At 37.8% G+C, this 22541-nt stretch overlaps 1 pseudogene; it reads right to left on the bottom strand.

The window, feature by feature from the left end:
- Positions 1–567: 567 nt before the first annotated feature.
- On the bottom strand, positions 568–6253 carry LOC112934175 (interleukin-15-like; annotated as a pseudogene).
- Between the last annotated feature and the right edge of the window lie 16288 nt (positions 6254–22541).

Here is a 22541-nt window from a genome sequence, read left to right as displayed (position 1 = left end):
TAAATTACAGAGTGAAGCACAGTTTCATATCTATTCCTCCTTTCTCATTGGTAGCCCAATATATTCTTCCTCCTTGTGCTATATCTACTGGAGAAGTAAGTGAAGGCTGGTGGTTAGCCGCTCCTCACTGGCTAGAGCAGACAGTTTGCCTGCACCAATGCATATCATTAGCCCTGCCGACTATGCAATTTTACTATTGCCCCTGAACGAATGTCACATGAACCCCTATTTTCTTACAAGGGGTAAATATCAGTGTAATTCCAAAGGATAGAGTATATACACAATTTTATTCAATATTTTATAGTATGCTACAAATATGTATAATTTCAGTAATAAATTAAGAATAAATGAACAAAATCAGTACGAGGGTAGTTCATAGACACCACATTACTCAATGCCATTTTTCTGCCTTCATTTCTAAGAGTTCACCCAATCCAAGATTCAGGATCATCCTCTTGTTAGAAAAATTTGTTTGTGCAGCCTATGTGAACTGCATAGAGTTTCACCTCCTTTAAGCCATGGGAGATGTTTGTTAATAGCAGAAATGCTGGAAAGGATGATTTACAATCAAGAACAGTTGATGAACATTTGTACAATATGTATAAAACTCTGCAAAAATTCTTTAATACTTTTTTTCCTCCAGTTCCTCACATTCTTTGCATCATGTTTCAGTTATATTCCCTTTTGAAGATAAATCACTGTTTGTGAGGATGATAAAATTCTTTACTGTTTCCTTAATGGGATTATTATTGGACTCAAACGAAATAACACCTAACTCCAGGAGAAAGCACTTCATTGTTGTTACTTAGCAACTGGGATGCACATCACTTTCGGTAGATAAGAACAGTATCAATATGTATAGATTGAATAAGATTGTCAATTCTTTCCAAATCAAGTATAACCTCCTGCCAGTTTGCATCTGTTTTAGGAAGGCCTGCACTGATACAGCCCAAAATGAAGACATGAATGCCAGCCTCAGTCAGAGAATGTTCAGAAGTTAACACAAATAGCACTGGATGGAAGTACTTCTCAAAAGTGGTTTCGAAATTGTTATTACTCAATGCCAGGGTAAATCCTTAAGTATTGAAGAAGAGCAGGCTATGGAAATGGTGTCCATCCATCCAGGATACTTCCTCCAATGAGTCTAGGCTTCAGGGCAGAGGGTGGCAACCAGCGCACCACCCGGCTCCCTTCCCTGGCGACGGGCTTCAACTGCCACGATGGAATCAGCTGGGGTTCCCCCTGGGTGCCCTGAACCCAGAGTCCCAACCCCCAATGAAAAGAAAAGTGAAAGAGCAATTAGGCAGATTTTTCTTGAGGAAGTGAAAATAGAGATGAAATCTGAGTAACAACTTTTAGCAAACGAAATGGGAGAGGAAGAGTATTCTAGGAAGAGGTAACAGAACATGTTAAGGGTTTATATTCAGAAGATACTCAGACATCCCATTTTTCACTTCTAGTGGTTTGAATCTTTTAAAAATATATTCATGTCTCTACATGCTCAATGCTTCTTGAGCATGTGGCATATAATTATACCAGCTATGTGATGTTCTTGTCCACTAGAATCCACACTATTTCTGGGTTTCTTTCTATTGATTGATTTTTCTCCTCATCATGGGGATATTTTTCTGCTTTTTTGTATGTCTAGTAAGTCTTGGTTTTATGCAGAGAATGTCAATTTTAGATTTTGTTGGTGGTAGATATTTTTGTATTGTTAGGTGCTAGATATTTTTACATTTCTATATATTCTTGAATTTCATTGTAGGAGGCTACTAAATTACTTGTAAAGAGTATATAGCTTTACTGTCATTTCACATTTTGTTAGGTGGAATCAAAATAGTTTTTAGGGCTAATTAGCAAGGCTGTAATGTTTTGAGTGTTCAATTCAATGGCTCTCCTATGATGAGACTTTCTGTTCTCACAGTGAGCACACAAGCTATTCCCAGCTTTGGGTGAGCCCTAAGTCTTGCCTTCTGAGTATTTCTTTCTTTAGTTATTGATAGTTTCTTCACATACAAGTGCTGATCAGAACTCAGCCGAAGACTCAAGGATGATCCTCTGTAGATTTCTGGAGCTCTCTCTGTGTGTAAAGTCATTCCTCTCCAGTACTCTTTCCTGTGAACTACAGGACCCCAGGATCATGACCTGAGCAGAAGGCAACCACTTAACTAACTGAGCCACCCAAGTGCCCCTCTTTTCTTTTTTTAATAGATCTACATGTACTGTGAGTAAATGTGCAACCACACTGAAAGGTTAGGAATATCTGGCTTAACAGAGATTGCCATTCCTTTGGCTTAATGGAAAGCCAATTAAATTGTCCAAGAGCACACTTGGGAGGGACAGAGTCATATTGGTGACTTGTGTTTCAAAAGTTTACTTCTACAAAGATGACTGAGTGGAAGCTTAGAGGCCTTTCAAAGACTTTTATGGTAACAACTGCAAAAACTAATTGGACAGAATCAGATTTCAAAAAACATTAAGATTTTAAGCATAATTCTAGTAGTATATTGATATCTAAAGATTTTACCACTATTTCAAGGTTCCTAGATGATTATACCACTAAGAAAAAAATGCTAGAAGAAAGACAAATCTCATTTTTAAATTTTTTTAATTTATTTATGATAGTCACAGAGAGAGAGAGAGAGAGAGAGAGAGAGAGGCGCAGAGACACAGGCAGAGAGAGAAGCAGGCTCCATGCACCGGGAGCTCGACCTGGGATTCGATCCCTGGTCTCCAGGATCACGCCCTGGGCCAAAGACAGGCGCTAAACTGCTGCGCGACCCAGGGATCCAGACAAATCTCATTTTTCAAAAATGTTAAGCCACTTTGATACCAAACCACTATTTAAAAAATTCCTCATCTCTTCTCAGTGATAGAAAAACCTATTTAAAGAAATTTTTTAAATTATAAGAATTTTTTTTCTTTTTCAAGTTTTTATTGAAGTTCTAGTTAACATACAGTGTAATATTAGTTTCAGGTGTAGAATTTAGTGATTCATCACTTTAATAAATATTTTTAACACATGTAACAGAATACATTGTCTAAGGCCAATAGGCCTTAGGAATAAGGAAGTAAAAATGGATCTACACCAAAGAGTGCCTAGGTGGTACATTAGGTTAAATGGCCAACTCTTGGTTTCCACTCAGGTCCTGATTGCAGGGTCATGACATCGAGCCCCCAAGTTGGGTTCCACACTCAATGCACAGTCTGCTTGAGACTCTCTCTCCCTCAGCCCCTCCCACCTGTGCTCACTCTAAAATAAGTAAATAAATAAAAGATAAATCTTTAAAAAAAATAGCTACATTAAAAATCACTTTTTTTAAAAATAGATTTTATTTATTTATTCATGAGAGAGAGAGAGAGAGAGAGAAGCAGAGACATGGGCAGAGGGAGAAGCAGGCTCCATGCAGGGAGCCTGATGTGGGACTCAATCCTGGGACTCCAGGATCATGCCCTGAGCCAAAGGTAGACGGTCAACCACTGAGCCACTCAGGCATCCCCCAAAATTACTCATTTAAAAAATAATAATTCCATACCAAGAGATATATCACCATTCTATCTCAGACCTGCAGTTCCACCCTTATGTCAGGAATGCCCAAGTGTCCAATCCCTTTGTTAACAGTTGAAACAATTTGTGAAATTCTTTGGATTCACCTTTTCGGGATGGTTGATAACTTTCATTAATTAGGAGGTTTGGTCCTTGAATTAATTAGTGGTTCCTTGACTTGGTTAATTTTTCCTAGTCCATCCTTAGCTTGCTCTATCATGCAGATCTTACTTTTGCAAAAGGCCGACATAAAATTTTCTTGTAATTTTACCTTTTGTTACCAGTAATCATTTTTTCATGTATTCAATGCAGACAGAAATTGAAGTTTTTACATTTTTGAAGTGTTTTTCCATCTTTAAAAACCAAAACTTGGTTTCTGCTTAAATCTGTCATCTCATATGTTAATTTAAGTGGATTTAAATTTCTTATTACATAGACAATATGTAATTGTTGTGACAAGATTGAAAGGTACAGATTAGGAAAAGTTTAAAGAAAAGTCACTTGTGTTACAAAGCAAAGGGTAGCCACTATTCTCTTCACCTGTTACATATCTTTTGACTTTATATTCTTGCTATTTTTAAATATAAAAAGAGATACGCATATATGTTGCTTTGAAATCTACTTCTTTCCCTTAACAATATGCTGTGAATATATTTCCATACTAGTATATATTATTTTCACAAACATAATTTTAAATGGATGCCTAATATTCCATTGTACGAATGTGCCATACTCTTTTTCAAATGTTGCAAACACAGTTGCTACAGTTTTACAAACATGGTCACAATCACAGCTAAATGTTTGCACATATTGTGAACTATTTCCTTCAGACTAATTGGAAAATTTGTAGTAGACTCAGATGGCTTAACAGAATTGGCTCATTGCCATTTTCCTGATCATGAAAAAAAAGTAAACTACTTTGGTTACTTTCCCACCTCCAGCATAGAAACAATATGACAAAATAATACTACAGTGAAACATCAGAGAGAGCCATTATGCATCTGCAAACTCTCAGCTATATTAATTAGGTTTGTATGCCCTGTGTGGCCTGTTGCACCATGCAGTCAGTTCAGAAAATACGGACTTTAATGACCAAATGACTCATGGAAACATAATATGCTTGAGTCCTTTAAAAAAAAAAAAGAAAGAAAGACCTTCACTTACATAATTTTATTGGAAGAAGAGGTTATCATTTATAGAACATCTCATAGGAAAATAACAGCTTGAATTCTCCTGTGTGTTTCAGTGTTTGTTTTTTTTTTAAGATTTTATTTTATTTATTCGTGAGAGACACACAGAGAGAGGCAGAGAACATAGGCAGAGGAAGAGGCAGGTTCCCTGTGGGGAGCCTGATGAGGGACTCTATCTCGGGATCACAACCTGAGCAGAAGGTAGATGCTCAATCACTGAGCCGCCCAGGTGTCCCTGTTTCAGTGCTACGTGATGAATTTTTCTGGCTAGGTCCTGACCAGAACAACCAACAAGTATGCAATAATCAGCTTATTCCTAGAGATCTCTCAGTAAAATATAAGGCAGATAAGCTAATTACTGAAATTATGGAGAAGGACCATGTGGAGACCAGGGTTACATAGTTCCTGTTAAGAGAGATAAGAGAAAGATTGGAAGGATTGGCTCAGAATTGGAAGTGTTCAAGCAGAGAAGTCCTGGTTATTTCATTTTTTTGAAGCATGTGTCCTTGACTCTTAGAAGATCAGTGGGAGCAAACAATTTAGAAAGTAAGCCACTAAGTGATGAGCTTTAGGCAATGCATTTTGAACCCATCAGATAGTATAACTGGTTTGGTAGTAATTATAAGCGCACAGTGGAAAGCTAAGACTCACGTGTCCAGACTCGTCTCTGATTACAAGTTTGAGAGAGAAAATGAACAATATAATTTAAAGGCAAGGAGGGTTTCATTTCCATCTTTCATTGCCAGAAAGCTTCTCTGGTTTAAAAATGTAGCAATGATACTTAAAACAGCATGTTGACATTTTAGATTTTCACTTATTTAAAAGATAAATTATGAAAATAATATGTAAATAGGTATATATATTTTATATATATCAACATATATAATGTAGAGAAAATTAATAATATGAAATAAAACATACCAAATGGTATAGAACATGATACAACGAATACTCATATCTAGATCATCCAGCTTGGGAAACAATATATTATCAATACTGCTAATGTGGTTTGTGTTTGCTCCCCACTTGTATTATGACATATGTAAGCATCCCTAAAAATAAGTAACAATTTCGGGCATCTTTAAATTTTATTTAAATGAAATTGTACTGCATTTTATCTGTAACTTGATATTGTGTTTCCAAGAAGTAACCATATGGATAACTAAAGTACTAGACCATTTGCTTTATTCTTGAATAGTCTCATACACCAAAATAAAATATATTAATTCATTCCATTGTTAGACATTTAGCTCGTTTCAAACTCCTTGCTAATATATCCACTGCTGGTATCAGCTCTCCTCTATGTGTACGGTTTTGAGGGGGCCTGTGGGAGACATTTCCTGGTTGGAATTCCTGAGTTATAAGGTGCATGAATTTCCAACCCAACTAGATTTTGGCAGATTGGACTTAAAATGTTTTTTTCCCCAGCTAAACTTCAACCAGCAGTGGGTAAGAGCTCTATAATTCCACATTTTTGGTAACACTTGGCATTGTCAGGGTTTTCAACAATTGCCATTCTGATTAGTATGAAATGATGTAGTGGTTGTAATTTGTGCCTTTATTTGTAGGTAGTGTATGTATAGATATATATTTTTAAAACCGTTTTTTAGAGGGGACTTGGGTGGCTCAGAGACCGATTTCAGCTCAGGTCATGATGCCATAGGTCTGAGATTGAGCCCTGTGTGGGCCTCTGAGCTCAGCAGGGAATCTTGAGATTTGCTCCTTTCGCCCCTCCCCCCATTCACATGCAAGTTCACATGCTCTCTCTCTCTCAAATAAATAAATATATCTTTTTTTAAAAAAGACTATTTTTAGAGCAGATTTAGGTTCCCAAAAATTTGTGCAGAAGTTACACAGATTTCTCATATGTCCTCTACCCACACATATGTATAGGTTCCCCTATTGTTATGATCATCTCCCAGATAGGTACATTTTTTATGACTGATGAACCTACACTAATAAATCGTAATCACCCAAAGTCCATAGTTTACATTAGATTTACTCCTGATATCACACATTCTACGGGTTTGGACAAATGTATAATGACATGAAACCATCATTATAGTATCATGCAGAGTATTTCCACTGCCCTTAAAATTCTTTGCCTATTCAGACACTCACTTTGCCTATTCAGACAACTCCTGGCAACTACTGATCTTTTTACTACCTCTCCACTGATTTGCATTTTCTAGACTGCCATGTAGTTGGAATCCTATAGTATGAGGCCTTTTCAGATTGCCTTTTTTCACTTAGTGATATGCCTCTAAGGTTCTTTCATGTTGTTTTGTGGTTTGATAGCTCGTCTTTGTAATGCTCAATAATATTCAATTGTTATGTGTACCACAGTTTATTTATTCATTCACTTACTGAAGGGCATCTTGGTTGCTTCCATATTTTAGCAACTATGAATAAATCTGTTATAAACATCTGCTGCAGGTTTTCATGTGGACACAAATTTACAACTTCTTTGGGTAAATATCAGAAAGCGTGATTGTTAAATAGTACACCAAGAGTATGCTTACTTGAATATATTTATTCCTATGTTTATTGGTCATTTGGGTTTCAGGTTTCTAGTTTGTGACTTGCATACAAAAACTCTTTGCATATTTTTCCACTAAATTATTTCTTTACACTTATTAATTTCTTTATATTTTAGCATAATAAACTTCTACTGTTCATAAACATCTTCCCCAGCCTTTGGCTTTTCTTTTAATTTTGTAATGGGTTAATTTTGGCAATGAACTTCTTTAATGTATCATTTTTAATTGATTGTTTTCTTTGTTTAAGGAATTCTCGTTGATGTGGAGATTTCAAAGATAACCTATGTTTTCTTCAAAAAGTCTCTAAGATTTGCTTTTCATGTGAATATCATATATCTTCATATGACATTTTACTCTCCAAAAGCATTTTACCATAGTATCTGTTTTGTTTAACATTAATATAACTTTAGGGTTTTTTTAGTTAGTACATCTTTTTCTATGTGTGTCATACATACTTTTTTCCTATGCTTTTGCTTTTTAAAAAATGTATAGCTGTGTATCTTTTTCTATGCTTTACTTTTTATTTTTCTGATTCATTTTGTTTATATGCATCTTTTAAAGATTTTATTTATTTGAGAGAGAGACAGAACGAGTAGGAGGAAAGGCAGAAGCAGATTCCCTGCTGAGCAGGGAGCCCAAAACAGGACTGGATCCCAGGACCCTGTAAGCATGACCTGAGCCAAAGGCAGACGCTTAAATTACTGAGTCACCCAGATGCCCCTACATGTATCTTTTAGAAACAGTATGTAGTTGGCTTTCAAAAAAGTTACAGTATGAAAATCTTTGTCCTTTGACAGATTTAGTCCATTGATTTTTATTATGGTGATGCACATATATTGAATTTTCTTGAAATGTGTATTTTAAAAATATGCCTTTTTGACATTTCTTTTTAAGATTATTATTTATTGATTTGATATAGAGGAAATGCATGAGCTGAGGGGAGGGGCAAAGGGAAAGGGAAGAGCAAACCCCTTGCTGAGCAGGGAGCCCTGCCTCGGGCTTGATTCCAGGACCCTAAGATCATGACCCGAGCTACCCAGGCCTCCCCAGAATATGCCTTTTTTCTTTTTTCCTTACTGCTCATACAATAGTGAGCTTTTTAAGTTCAATTTCCCTGGTTAAAAGATGCATACTTTATTTTAGCTCTTTGATGATTACCTTTAAAATTTCAACACAGAGGGATGTCCAGGTGACTAGGTCAGTTAAGTGTTTGCCTTCAGCTCAGGTCATGACCCCAGGGTCCTGGGATCCAGTTGAGCATCAGGTTCAGTGGGAGCCTGCTTCTCCCTCTGCCTACAGATCCCCCTGCTTGTGCTCTCTCTCTCTAATGAATAAATAAAATCTTGAAAAAAAATTTCAACACAGATAGATGACCTAACACAAAGTTAATCCTTAAACAAAACAAGAAATTTGGAACACTAAGGACCACCAGCTCAAGTCAGTTATATTCTAGTTTCCTCTTTCCTTCTAGTTTTTGGTTGCTGGTGATTTACTTTTTTCATAGTTTATCTTTGCATTGTAAAGAATATTTAATATTTAATATTTAAATAAATATTCTTATTTAAATAAATATTTAAATAAATATTCTTATTTAATAAATAAGAATATTTAATATTTTTTTCTGCATTTCTAGGTATTTTTAGCATCCATCTTCTTCTTCTTCTTCTTTTTTTTTTTCCTCTCTCCTGGGTAGGTTAAGTACAGTATATGAGAGACAAAGTCAAGTTTGAATTTCAGGTCCCTGATGCCCAACAATGGGCATCCTTTTCATAAGGACTCACAGCTCTGTGGGGCTGGAGAACATGAAGAAGTAAGCTTCAGAGGCATAGGGGTTGCCCACAGGGATGAGAGAAGCCCAAAGAGATTCTGGGATAATGCTGACAGTACTTCTACTTCACAGTTCTACCTAAGCCTGACCTCGCCCACAGTTTTAATCAAGTGCTATCTATTTCTCCTAAGAAGCAAACCCACTAACTGACTTAGAAAATAATGAGTTATTTTTTTCCTTTGGAGTTCAGAGTTTTCTCTAGGGAGAGTGAGGGAGAAAAAGTTTATCTTCTGTGACTGCTGGAAAGCTCTATGTCCCTTCATAGTAAGGAAAGTTTTTTTTTTTTTTTTTTTGATACTTCAAAAGTAGAGCCCTTGGGGCCCTGCTGGGGACCAGCATGGTAGTTGCTATGAGAGTGAAATTACAATAGATGCCTTGTTCAGAAAATCTAGCAAGTTGAGTCTCCTGGAGCTAAGTCTTTATCCTTTATGTGTTTCAGCTCAGGGAATGATTGCAATGGGAGCCTTATTAGAACTTCATAAAGGTTTGCCTACCTTGAGATGAAGTAGATCTGCCAAGCCCACTCCCTGCTTGCATAAGATGCAATTTGAGGTAACAGTTGCTGGCTGGTGGTATTTCTTTCTTTTTTTTTTTTTTTAAAGATGTTATTTATTTATTCATGAGAGACACAGAGAGAGAAGCAGAGACACAGGCAGAGGGAGTTTGAAACAGGTTCCTCACAGGGACCCCAATGTGGGACTTGATTCCCAGACCGCAGGATCATTCCCTGAGCCGAAAGCAGATGCTCAACCACTGAGCCACCCAGGCGTCCCTGGTAGTACTTCTTTATTTGGTGTCTTAACACCTGCTCTGTCTTCTGTCCCCTAAGTGTATTATTTTGGTGCTTAGGATAGATATGGGAAGTGTGTGCTAGCTAAGTAATTAGTTTAGAATTCGTCCTGGGTCCCCTGGGGTCTTTCCCAGCTGAGTCTTCCTTCTTATGACGACTTTGGGAACTCATTAGAGATTCATAGGGAGTAGGAGACACTGAGGAAAAGAATTCATAGAGCACTGGAGAAATCCTGAGGATATAGGGTTTGGGACTGGTGGGACTAGGAGAAACAGAAATATTTGGAGCAGTCAGTCACCTCAATTCATATTGGCATGACCAAAAGAAGGAGCTCCTGCCTTCTACATAGATTTTGAGCAACTTGGAAGAGTGGAATGATCCATACTTGCATCTGCAATGAGTAGGTGTCTGACCAACTAAGTGTTCAATCAGACCTAAATTGGAAGAAACATTTACAGCTCACACTTCAGAAGGTCAAAGAATAAACAGAAATTAGATAGCTTTTACTTTCATTTTTTCCACTTGTGACAGCTACTGGTGAAAAAAGAAAACAAATAAAATAGGAACCTGTTTAATAGTCTTTTTGAGATTGCTATTTTGCATTCTGTGTAAAAGTTTTTTACACTGGAAATATATTTACAAATGATTCAGGAACTTGTAAGTGATAATACGTTAACTTTAACATTGCTATCTCTACTTGCATGCTTCTCTTGTCTCCCACACACTGTATATGATTAAGATTTATGAAAGCAGTGACATTTTTTGGGAGGAGAGATTGGTTAGAGCCAGGAAATGCACTCTCAGGATGATTCTTCAGAAGCTGCGCTCCAAAAGAACTACATGTTTAATCATCCTAACACATCACCAGACTCCAAAGGGAGAGTGGGATTTAGCCACCAAATCTCAGATGTTCAGGACACAGGAGTGACTTCTTGATTTTACTATCACCCCAGAAAATAAGTATCTGGACCTCCTCCAAGTGGTTATGCATACCCAAAACACAGAAGGGTTTAGAATGATATGGAATTGCTGAAACACAAATTAGAGATATTTGGGTTATATCACAGAGAATAATTACAAATATTGTACAAAATGTCCCTGTTTTTGGATGGCTTTGGAACTAGGAATTGTTTTATATTTTAAAATGATTAAAAAATTTTAAAAGAAAAAGATTTCATGACAGATGAAATTTATTTAAAAGTCTAGTTTTGGGTTTAAATAAAGTTTTATTGGAACAATGCCACATTCACTTACTATCTATGGTTGCTTTCACACTACATCAGCAGAGTTCAGGTTCCAGTAGAGATGATAGGGCCTGCAAAGCCTAGAATACTTACTTTCTGGCTCTTTAGAGAAAAAAATTGATGTTCCCTGCCTTATGCCTTTGACAAAGAGAATCCTGTTCCAGGGATCACCATAAATCAGAGACAGGGGTGCTAACTTTTGTTCTTTATTTGTATATCAATGCATATAAGATGGTCTTCCCTCTGATCTCTGTACAGCCAGGAGCATAGCTGGAGTAACCATCTATAACATTTTCTGATATTTTAGATGAGAAATCACAGGAAGATCCCAAATGTGGTCCAATCCGTATGTATATGAACATACATAGAAGATGGACCGAAGAACGAAGAAGCCCGTTTCCTGCAGGGCACTGTATCTGGCCCAACAGAGTCATCCTAAAATTCTAACTTGAATGTTGTATGTACAGGATACTAGCTCTGTGGCCTTCTATTTGGTCTCCTTTTATTTTATTTTTTTTAACACCTTTATGTTCTTTAAATAGCCAGGCCATAGTTTGGAATGTTCATAAGGCATGTAAATAATAGGTTTTTCCCCCCCCACAATTGAGGATGGAATTTGCATGTCTTTAAGATTATTTAAAGGGTTTCACTAGGTTACTGGGACATTCAAAGTTAAAAAAAACTTCTGGCACTGTGACATGTCCTGATCCTCTGGAGTTACATTCCAGGGGTCTGAAATTTTACCTTCCTATTCTCTGCGCTCTGTGAAACCAAGAGTGCTTGCTTCTGCTTCACAGCAGCAGAGACAATGATTAATAATCTGTGAGTAACATTTCACTGGTCTGAGAGTAAGGGGGACAGAGTTGAATCCCATTTCTGCCTGCAGCTAATTTTGCAGCTTTAAGATCCTCATTTAAATTTTACTGGCTCCAGTTTTAAAAAATTACAAACCAGTGTAGTTTGACTAGATGACCTTGATGCCTCCAAAGCATGATGCTATTCTTTTAACTTATTGAGAATTGCCTCTTCCTTGACTGAATTGACTCCAAATACCTAGATTTTTTTCTATAAGTTATATACCTGCTGCCTATCTGGAGTTGGGTGAATTTGTTTTGCTTTTAACATAATTAAAGTATTGAATAGCGTGATTAAAATATGGTAGTAATGGGATCCCTGGGTGGCGCAGCGGTTTGGCGCCTGCCTTTGGCCCAGGGCGCGATCCTGGAGACCCGGGATCGAATCCCACGTCGGGCTCCCGGTGCATGGAGCCTGCTTCTCCCTCTGCCTGTGTCTCTGCCTCTCTCTCTCTCTCTCTCTGTGACTATCATAAATAAATAAAAATTAAAAAAAATTAAAAAAAAATATGGTAGTAATATATTGTCCACTATATTTAAAAAAGAACTCGGGCAGCCCCAGGGGCGCAGCGGTTTAGCGCTGCCTGCAGCCCGGGATGTGATCCTGGAGACCTGGGATTGAGTCCCATGTTGGGCACCCTGCATGGAGCCTGCTTCTCCCTCTGCCTGTGTCTCTGCCCCCCCCCGCCCCCGTGTCTCTATGAATAAGTAAATTTAAAAAATATTTAAAAAAGAAGTCATCAGTCTTAAGTGCCAGTTAATAATGCTATGGAACACAAAAGCAATAATAATGAACTAAGCCATATAAAAAATAAATAGGCCATATATGATAAATAGCTCTAAATATACGGAAAGTAAGAACATTCTGATGGTGAAGATGTGGAGAAGTGGGAAAAAAAATCTCTAGGCATTTTATTAAAAATCCAGCCAAATTCAATCTTCTTTCACCCAGCAAAACAAACAACTTCTCAAACTTCCATCTTCTTCCATGTCACCATGTTTCAGGGTCAGAGCAGTAGTATTTGCTGACTATTAAAAGCACACCATTTGTCATTTCAACCCTCTCCAGACTTTGTCAGTAATGAAAAAGGCAGTAGGATGAAAAGAGAAGAGGCAGAAGCAACTAATAGAGAAGAGAAGAGATCAAAGAAGATGACAGGGAAAGAAAGGAGAAAACTACGTTTAAATTTCAAGTTAATGATAGCATTCTAAGTCCACTGCACATTTTTGTTTTGTCTTTGAAAAAGAATCTTTGACTTCATGAGATACTTTCTGAAAGTGTTTGGTTCTTCATGACCCAACTGAAGACCATTGACTTCAAGATTGACTACAAATACCCAAAAATAAGAAAGTTCTATTTGATGTTTACTATGACAGGACACATTTCATCTCAAAGATATTTATTTTTTGATGGTAAGCTTGGACAGCCTGTTGTCTTTTTAAATAGTTCACTGGTGAGCAGCCAGATAGTTGAGGATAATTTCTGCTTTTCTACAGCTTAAAGATTGAATCAGAAAAAGGAGCATATAGTTTAGTTTCGAAAGGAAACATTTTTAAAACCAAATCATCTGGAGGATGATTCATTATCTTTACCCAAATTATATATCATTTCTTTTTATTCCTGTTTTTATATAAATACTTACTCTAGAGAAGTGACACTTAGCCATCTCACAGTCATAAGATTGCCTCTATCAAAATCCCCAAACAGGGGCTACATTTTGATGAAATCGTTGTGGTTTTTATTAGTATTCATTAGGAGACTTTGATAATTTGCTGGCAGGATATGAAATATTGTTACTTTGTTCTCACTTGCCAATCAAGGCAAGTTTGAATGCCTAGAATCAGCATTTTGTTTTGGAAAGAAGACTGATTCAAGATCTAATGCAAGACTCACCAACAATGAATAGAATGAGTCACCAATCTGTGCCTTAGTACTCTCATCTAAAATGAGGGCAGTGGATGCAACTTAGTATTTCCGTCTTCAAAATTTTATGATTAGAGTAAAATCCCGAGAGAAGTGAGATAGTGCTTGAGATGAATTATTACAAAAAAGTCCTCCTGTTTAGAATCTCAAATACCGTGAGGATAGAGCTATCCATGACTGTCAGCTGATAGTGCATTATTGCCATGCGAGGTAAGCAAAATACTACCAACTTCTTTAACTTCTTGGAACCAGGGTTTGCAGTAGTTGTCAAAGACGAAAAGTTAAGTAAATCATGGTCCCTGTCTGTGAGCAAGTATGGAGATGTTTGCAGGTGAATATGTAAACTGAATTCAACTATTATGTAGTAGTAAATAAAGAGTAGGGAGTCAAACAAATGGATTCAGAGATTTAAACTATTTGCTGATTGTGCTAGTTTCTTATTGCTGTTGTAACGAATTGCCACAAACAAAGTGGTTTAACACATTGCCGATTTATCTTATCATTCCAAAGATTGGAGTTAAAATGGGTTTCGATTGGGCTAAAATCAAAGGTTTGGTAAGGCTGTGTTCCTCTTCTGGAAGCTTTAGGAGATACTTCATTTTCTTGCTCTTTCCATCTGCATTCCTTGTCTTCTGGCCCTCTTTCACCTTCAAAGCCAGCAATAGCCAGTGGAGTTTATCTCGTATCATGTCATTCCAATACTCACTATTTTGACTCCCTCATCCATTCATAAGGCCAGCCTAGAAAATATGGAATAGTCTTCCATGTCATAGTCAACCTACTAGCCATCTTAATTGGATCTTTAAGTTTAATTCCCCATTGCCAGGTAAATAACATATTACAGAATCTGGAAATTAGCATATAGATATCTTTGGATTAGTAGATGGACATTATTCACCTATCTGATGGAATGATAAGTATTGACCTTCTATCTAGCTCTGATGAGTAATTCTAGTTAATCTTACTCATGCTACACTTAAGAACATGCATTCTCTTCCATAACTCATATCTTCACAAGTCTGATATGAGTCTTTGAGAATTCATTCAGGACACAGAGGAGGACTGGGTTAGAACATCTCTGGCACTGTTCCTATGGGAGCTGTGAACACGTACCCCCCTTGCCCAGGCTTAATTCTGGTTAATTCTGACCATGTGTTGTTTCAGTTTGTACATCTCCAAGGAAATAATGTTTTATTAGTACCATCTGTTTCTTATAGACCATGAATCATCAATTGGCTCCCAGGACCCTAAGGCCTTAGATACTTTAGTACTAATTCACAGATCTTTGATGGTATCATTACGAAAAAAATTCCAAAATGTCTTTTTTTTTTAAATCAAGACAGAGCTATAGTTAAAACTCATTAATGCCCTTCAATATTAAATATAATTCTTGCTTCTAAATAGAATGATGCTAAGAAAAGATGACAACTAGTCTATATTGCTGTAGGAAGGTGATTCCTTATCAGAAAATTTCTAAATTATTCTTCTAGATTCTTACTTTCAAAATCAAGCTCAATATTTTAGAACTAATAGGAACTGAAGTTAAAGAATACAATCATAGTAGGCATATAGGCCTTACCACATCATCCTAAAGAATGAAAACAAAATTGAATTGTTAGGGTGCTATATATGAGATTACTCAGTTCTTTTCAAATAAGAAAAGAACATGGTCTCCCAATGTTTCCTTTAGCCTATAAATGCTGGAACCAGAGCCAAGAATGCTGATTCCTTGATTCTTTTATATCTTTAAGGTAGATCAGCAGAGTAGCTTCCACCCTAAAGCCTTATTATGAATGAAGACACATAGTAGAAACTCATTTAGATGATTCTTCTGAAAATAACATTTGATACCTTTTTGACTATAAAGGGAATACTTGTTAAATTGTAAACATATAAAAATGATTATAGAATTTAAACAAATAATCTATAACTTCCTTGCCAATTTAAGGTTACAGTTTTTGTTACAGTTTTTGTTATATTTCTATTTGGTAATGATCTCTTCTTAGATTATATGAAAAGAATCAGCATTTCTTAGCAGGCTGGTTTTTTTCATTCTTCATAATTCGACTGGCCTTATTTTACCAATTTACTTACATGCTTTATGTGTAGTTCTGCAGAGTCTGAAAAAAAAATAAGCCAAATAAACCAATAATAAACTGAAAAAAATAATAACTTAGGAACTTAGGAGAGCTCATTTTGGTCTAGTAAAAAGGCACTTGAGAATGTTCTTGTGAAGGAGGTAAGATTTGAGTTGTTCCTTCAGAGAAAATGAGTGCTTGGTCATTCACCTTCCCTCCTTCATTTAATAAATATTTATTGGTTACTTGTTGGAAATATTGCAGAGCATGTAGTTTAGTCTATATTTGAAGACTGGTGAGAATGACTGTTTGGACATACTTTAGACTGGTTTTGCTTCATGTTGCTACCACATCAGCAGACAAGCAGGGTAAAGGTTGGCGTGAGACCACAAATGGAAGCAAGTGGTTGAGGCTTTCTTCTATCTTCTCAGTTCCTCCACAGAGACACCTCTCATATTTAGCATTCTGAGGGTGGAGGGAGGAGGGAAAAATCCAAGGCAGATGAGCACTTTTTTGCAATGTTATGGGTCACATGAAGCTACATCAGCATCCAGGGTCTATCCCAATACAGCATAAGGAAATAAGCTCTATGACACAGCTATATTTTTCCCTTTCTGCTTTAGGTCCACCCCTTCTGCTTCAAGAAAAAGAGACTGGCCATTATTCAACACACTATTAATGCTGAAAACTGTGTAAGGGGGCACGAGACAGATAAGGTCTTTGCCCTCATGGATTATACTTCTGAAGGAGGTTAAATAAAATAGAAGGAAGGAACATGGAGAAGAAAGGTTGATGTATACGATAATGTGGAGGTAGTTTGTCCATGAGATAAGGAGTATCCAATGAGTAACTTTAGAACAGAGAATAAACATACAGGAATGATAAGGGATAGGTTGTGTCAATTAGTATTGACACATGAAGAATCTTTTATTCTAGGGAAAGACATTTGAATGTTATACTAAAAGTCATGAGAAACTATTAAAGTCTATTGGAAAGATGGAGATGATTTTTTTGAGATTAAATGAGCTACAGTGTACAGTGGATTTGGAGGATCAGGGATCAACAGGGGAAATATGACTATGGTAGGTAATTTTGTGTGTTTTTACTTGTGTGTTTTAGTGTTTTTACTATTTTTTTACTAGACCACAGGATGCTCAGACATTTGGTCAAACATTATTTTGGTGTGTCTGTGAGGATGTTTCTGGATGAAATTAACATTTGAATTGGCAGATGGACTAAAGAAGATGCTTTCCCTAGTGTGAGTGGGCCTCATCTAATCAGTTGAATGTCTAAATATGGGGATAAAAAGCTGACCCTCTAAAGGGGAATTTCCTTCCTGATTGCTCTCAGCTGGGACATTGGTTTTTCCTGCCATTATACTCCAACTGAAATATCTACTACTCCTGGGTCTTGAGCCTGCTAGCTTTCAGATCGGAACTACGTATCCTATTGGTTCTGTTTCTGGAGAACTCTGACTGATTCAGCTAGTTAAGAGACTTTTTGTTGAATTCCAAGTGAAAGGTGGTAAGAACAGGAGTAAGAGATTGACTCTAAAGAGATAAGGAAGGAATAAATGTGAATGATATTTAGATGAAAGTAACTGGAATTTAGTGAGTGAATAACTGACTGGGTAGGGAAAGGGATGGAGGCTTACTGGGTACCTGACCCAGTCTGGTTTTCCTAGAAAGTAGAGGCACGAAGCAAAATTTTATTTGGGTATGAATTTTTACAGAAGGAAAAATGAGTGAAAATAGAAAGATAAGGAGGGCGGGAAAACCACAGCTTTATAAGAAACACACATGGTCAGTCACATGTGACTCTTCTGGAAAGGCTGTATGGAATCCTTTTAACTTGCAACTATCAGATAGAGGAAAGCAGAAATGAAGTCATTTTTATCTGCCAGTCATATGTTCTCTTTCATCTCTTATTGGTCCAAGTTCATTCCACATGACATTAATTGCATTTGAGAAAACTTCAGGAAAGCCAGGTCTCAGGACAGCTGAGATGGCCTAGGGCTCAGGGTGAGCCAGCCAGCTGGTGTTAGAGAGTTGCCTCCTTGCCTGTTTGCCTGCCTCAGGGCCTGGCTGGGTGAGCCAGTGCAGATGTTGTACTTCATGCAGTCCTGGATCTTCTCATGCTTGAACAGCAAAAAGAGAGGCCAGGTAGGAGGCTGATGGCATGCAAGAAGAGGCATCAGGCAAGGTATATCAGGAGTATCTCTCAGGCGACAGGGGAATGGGAGTAACTGGCCCAACAGAAGGTGCTCTAAGGACTGGCCTCTGCTATGAAGGAAATATGGCCCAATGACTCTCTTTCTAGGGAAGACGAGAGCCTCCTTTATGGTTACAAAACATACTGCTGTTAGCTGCTTATCCTGGAGGACATCAGAAAACTAGGGCCAGTGAATCTGGGGCAGAGCAAAACTGGGTCTGGAAGTGTCAATTCCTGAGAGAATGGTGGTACCATTGACCAGGACAAAGAAATCTTAAGGAGAAACTGACACTTCTAGGAAAATGGATCATTTGACTTTATTCAGTTGACTGTGTTCCTGAGGTGATGTCTTGTGGCAGGTATCAAAGAATCATGAATCAATGAAAAGCTAATGTTTGAAGGGAGTTTAGAAGCCACTGTGTTAGCATTTCTTATTTGAGAGATACTGGAAGATAAGATTCAGAGAAGTTTAATGATTTTACAAGTGTTACAATGTGTTAGTTATAAAGGTAGGGTGAGAAAATGAATACCTTTCACTAAGCCTATTACTTTTGATCAGTCACATGAGAAGCACTAGAAATCCTCAGTTCTCATCTTTGATTTCCTGGTGACAGTAGGTTTTGCCTTTTTGCCTGTCAGATGGGAATGCTGGACAAGGTAACCTCCAACATCCCTTCCAGCTCTGATAGTCTAGTGTTCTCTGATGCATGCAGGAAAGTAATGTGGCAAAAAATAGATCTATAAGCTTTGATGACATTCAAGATCCCTAAGATTAACACTTCCTCTCTATGTTTATAAAACATGCAGATGCCAGGTATTCATCATAAAGGGACACCAGGGCAGCCCCAGTGGCTCAGCAGATTAGTGCTGCCTTCAGCCCAGGGTGTAATCCTGGAGGCCCGGGATTGAGTTCCGAGTCACACTCCCTGCATGGAGCCTGCTTCTCCCTTTGTCTATGTCTCTGCCTCTCTTTCTGTGTCTCTCATGAATAAATAAATAAAATATTAAAAAAAATAAAGGGACAGCAGAAAACTATGGGCTGATGAATCTGGGGAAATACAAAACTGGATTTGGAAGAGTCAGTTCCAGAACAATAGTGCCATTGAGCAAAACAAGAAAATGCCAGGAAGGAACTTACATAGAAGGAAAATTGACAAAGAACAGGGGTCAGTGATTAAGCTTCATGGTACATCTTGATTTATGGTGTGGGAGGAAGAGGAGAAAACGATGAAGGAAACCCACAGAGAAGAAGTGGGTAGTGAAGTAGGATAACAGGAAACTCCCAAGGCTGAAGAAAGAGGAAGGGCTGAAAAAGACTGATTAAAAATGACAAATGCCACAAAGATCAAGATGGGGATAAAAAAATGACCACATGATGTGGCAGTAAAATCTTTACTTTGCGTCACTTAAAGTACTGTGGACCGAAAACTGAGGAGTTAATTATGTATAAGAAAATGGATACAAGAAAGGAGAAAATATTTTTTTGTAAATTTATTTTTTATTGGTGTTCAATTTACCAACATATAGCATAACACCCAGTGCTCATCCTGTCAAGTGCCCCCCTCAGTGCCAGTCACCCCCACCCCCCGCCCACCTCGCCTTCCCCCACCCCTAGTTCGTTTCCCAGAGTTAGGAGTCTCTCATGTTCTGTCTCCCTTTCTGATATTTCCCACTCATTTTTGAAAGGAGAAAATATTGAGTGTAGGCAGTTCAAAGACATATTAGAACAAGAAGTAAGGTTTTGTAGGCTTGGGGCAGAGGAAGTATGTTGTAGCAGAGAAGAGGAAGAACTCGAAGATTTGGAAAAGATAATTTATCAGAAGGAATGACATTCCAGAAGAGGTGGGAGATGTGAAAAGCCCTAATGCAGATGAAGAGAATGGTTTCTTCAAGGAGAAAGGCACCTCCTCCTCTGGAAAAGGAATGAAGAAAGAATAGGTACCTGAAAATACTGAGAAATTTAGAGGGGGAGGTTGATAGACATAGAGATGGCTTGAGGTAGAGGAGAATGTAGAAGAGGGATTTTGTGACAAAGGATTTATCTTCGCAGTCAATGCAGAGGCAAGAGCCACACTGGGTGTGTGGACTGATAGGATGAAGACTGAGGAAAATGATTCCAGTAGGTGCTGGAAAGAGAGTCAGTGGAGAGTCAATTAAAGGATTGTGGGGTGTGCTGGGTGGTGCAATCAGTTAGGTGTAGATTCTTGATTTGTGCTCAGGTCATGGTCTCAGGATCATGAGATGGAACCCTCCCTGGGGCTCTGTGCTGAGCACAGAGTCTGCTGGGATTTCCTCTCTCCCTCTCCCTATGCCCCTGCCCCCGCTCGCTCATTCTCTCTCCCTCTCTCTCCTCTCTCTCTCTTCTCTCTCTCTCTCTCTCTCTCTCTCTCGACCTCAAAATAAATAAATAACATCTTTCAAAAAAAGGATTGTGAGCTGCTGTGGGGTGCAAGTAAATAAAATGCATATGTTTTGGTAGTTCTCACATTCATGATTTTATGCCTTTTATTTTAATGTTGAAGGACTAAGAGTAGAATTGTACAAAGTAGATTTCCCAGGGCTGGGGATGGGCAGAACTGAAAATTAAAGGATACAAGTTGCCTGGGACTCTAATTAAGGCAGCTTAAAGTTGCTGATCAGAGTTTCAGGCTGAATGGTTAGGCAGCGAAGTCATAAAAGTGCCCATGATCTAGATACAGCAGAGGGATTTAGGGACTGGCAAACTTGCTGGGGGAAGAACAAGATCAGCGATATGAGAAAGTGGGAAATTCTAGGTCAGAAAGCCATGGATAGACAGGGAAATACTGTCTGCAAGTGAAAAGCAGAAGCAGAGAGGACACTTATGTGGATAACAAATCCCTGTCCTTAAAGAGCTCCCATACTCTGGGGGAGGCCGTCAATTAAGTCATAACTGTAGTGAATTAGTACATAACTTGGTATGATGATAAAAGAAAGGAAGAGAGCAGGGTGGAGGAGACTGGAGGAGACTGGGACTGCAAGGCAAAGGGGAGGATGGGAGATAATTTTCACAGTGGGGTGATGATGGTTCTCTTTGAGATGGTAGGGTTGCATAAAAGATTAATAGAGGTGAAAGAATGAGCCATAGAGAGATCCACAGGGAGAATGTTATGGAAAGAGGAGACTGCTTAAAGCAAAGGTGGGAGCATGAGGTGCGTGGGGGAATACCAGGGAGGATGCCCACTGCTTTTTGCTATATTATCTCTTCTGAGCAGTGGAGGTGTGAAGCCTAGTTTTTGTGTCATGGCCAGAGACAGAAATAATACACACACTGCTTCAAATTCCTTCCCTCCATGTAGGAGCAGTACCCACTTTATCATTTTGGTGCATTACCTTTAAAATACGGAGGTTTGTATTGCAGGCATTAACTGTGCAAATTTCTGACTGGAAAAATTACTTCTGACCCAATCTGATCCTCAGCTAGAGGAATGAACTTAGAAATGGAGCAAATGAAACTTTACCTCATCACATTGGGATTTAAAGATTTAGGAGGATGGATTCCTATCTATATAAGATGTTTCACTAGGATTTTAAGTCTTTGTTGGCTAGTCAACGTGGCACATAGGGACTTATGATTAATAGAGTCATCCAAAAGAACTCAGTAACACGATGTGTTCTTAGTAGCTGATATGAGAATTCTTCTAAAGAAGAAATCCAGATTTCTTGCTAACATGCCTGGCTGGATAAGCCTTTGAGAATTCATAGATTTTAACTAAGACTTTAGGCTGTGAGGCTATGACATGGATGGTTTGAGTCAAGATTCCTTATTTTTTGGGTCAGGGTGACCCTAACTGGGAACTTGGCTATATGGGAATATGCATGGAGTTAGAAGCATAAAGGATATTGTTAACACTGGCTTCTTATTAGTTATGAGATTGCACACATTCTATTAAGCATTGTGACATATTCAAACCTGGGATGGAATTATTCTTAAATACAAGCTCTCTTGCTATTTCCTGAGTATCTTTAATAATGGAACAAAATGACTTACAAAGGTCACAACAAGTTGTTAATCAACAATTTTCATCCTAGGTACAAACTGTAAAATTGCATTCATTACAGGAAAGCTCCGTTTACTTTATCATTCTAACAAATAATTTGAAATTGTTTGAGGAAATGTATAATAAGAGATAAGAATAAAGCTCAGATGCCAGGGGCGGAGTGACAATGTCATTTGATAAAGCTCTGTGGTATTTTGGTAGTTGTTTACATCTTTGTTTATTAGCGCTCCACTGAGAATGCTGAGTTTATCAAAACAAGGTTATCTTTCCAAAATGCTCTTTCTTTTGTTATTTTTTTTAGATTTTTTTTTAAATT

This window comes from Vulpes vulpes, chromosome 9, assembly GCF_048418805.1.
Source record: "Vulpes vulpes isolate BD-2025 chromosome 9, VulVul3, whole genome shotgun sequence".
Classification (NCBI taxonomy): domain Eukaryota; kingdom Metazoa; phylum Chordata; class Mammalia; order Carnivora; family Canidae; genus Vulpes; species Vulpes vulpes.
The sequence above is the reverse complement of the archived record's forward strand: the minus strand, read 5'-3'. Positions and strand labels throughout refer to the sequence as shown.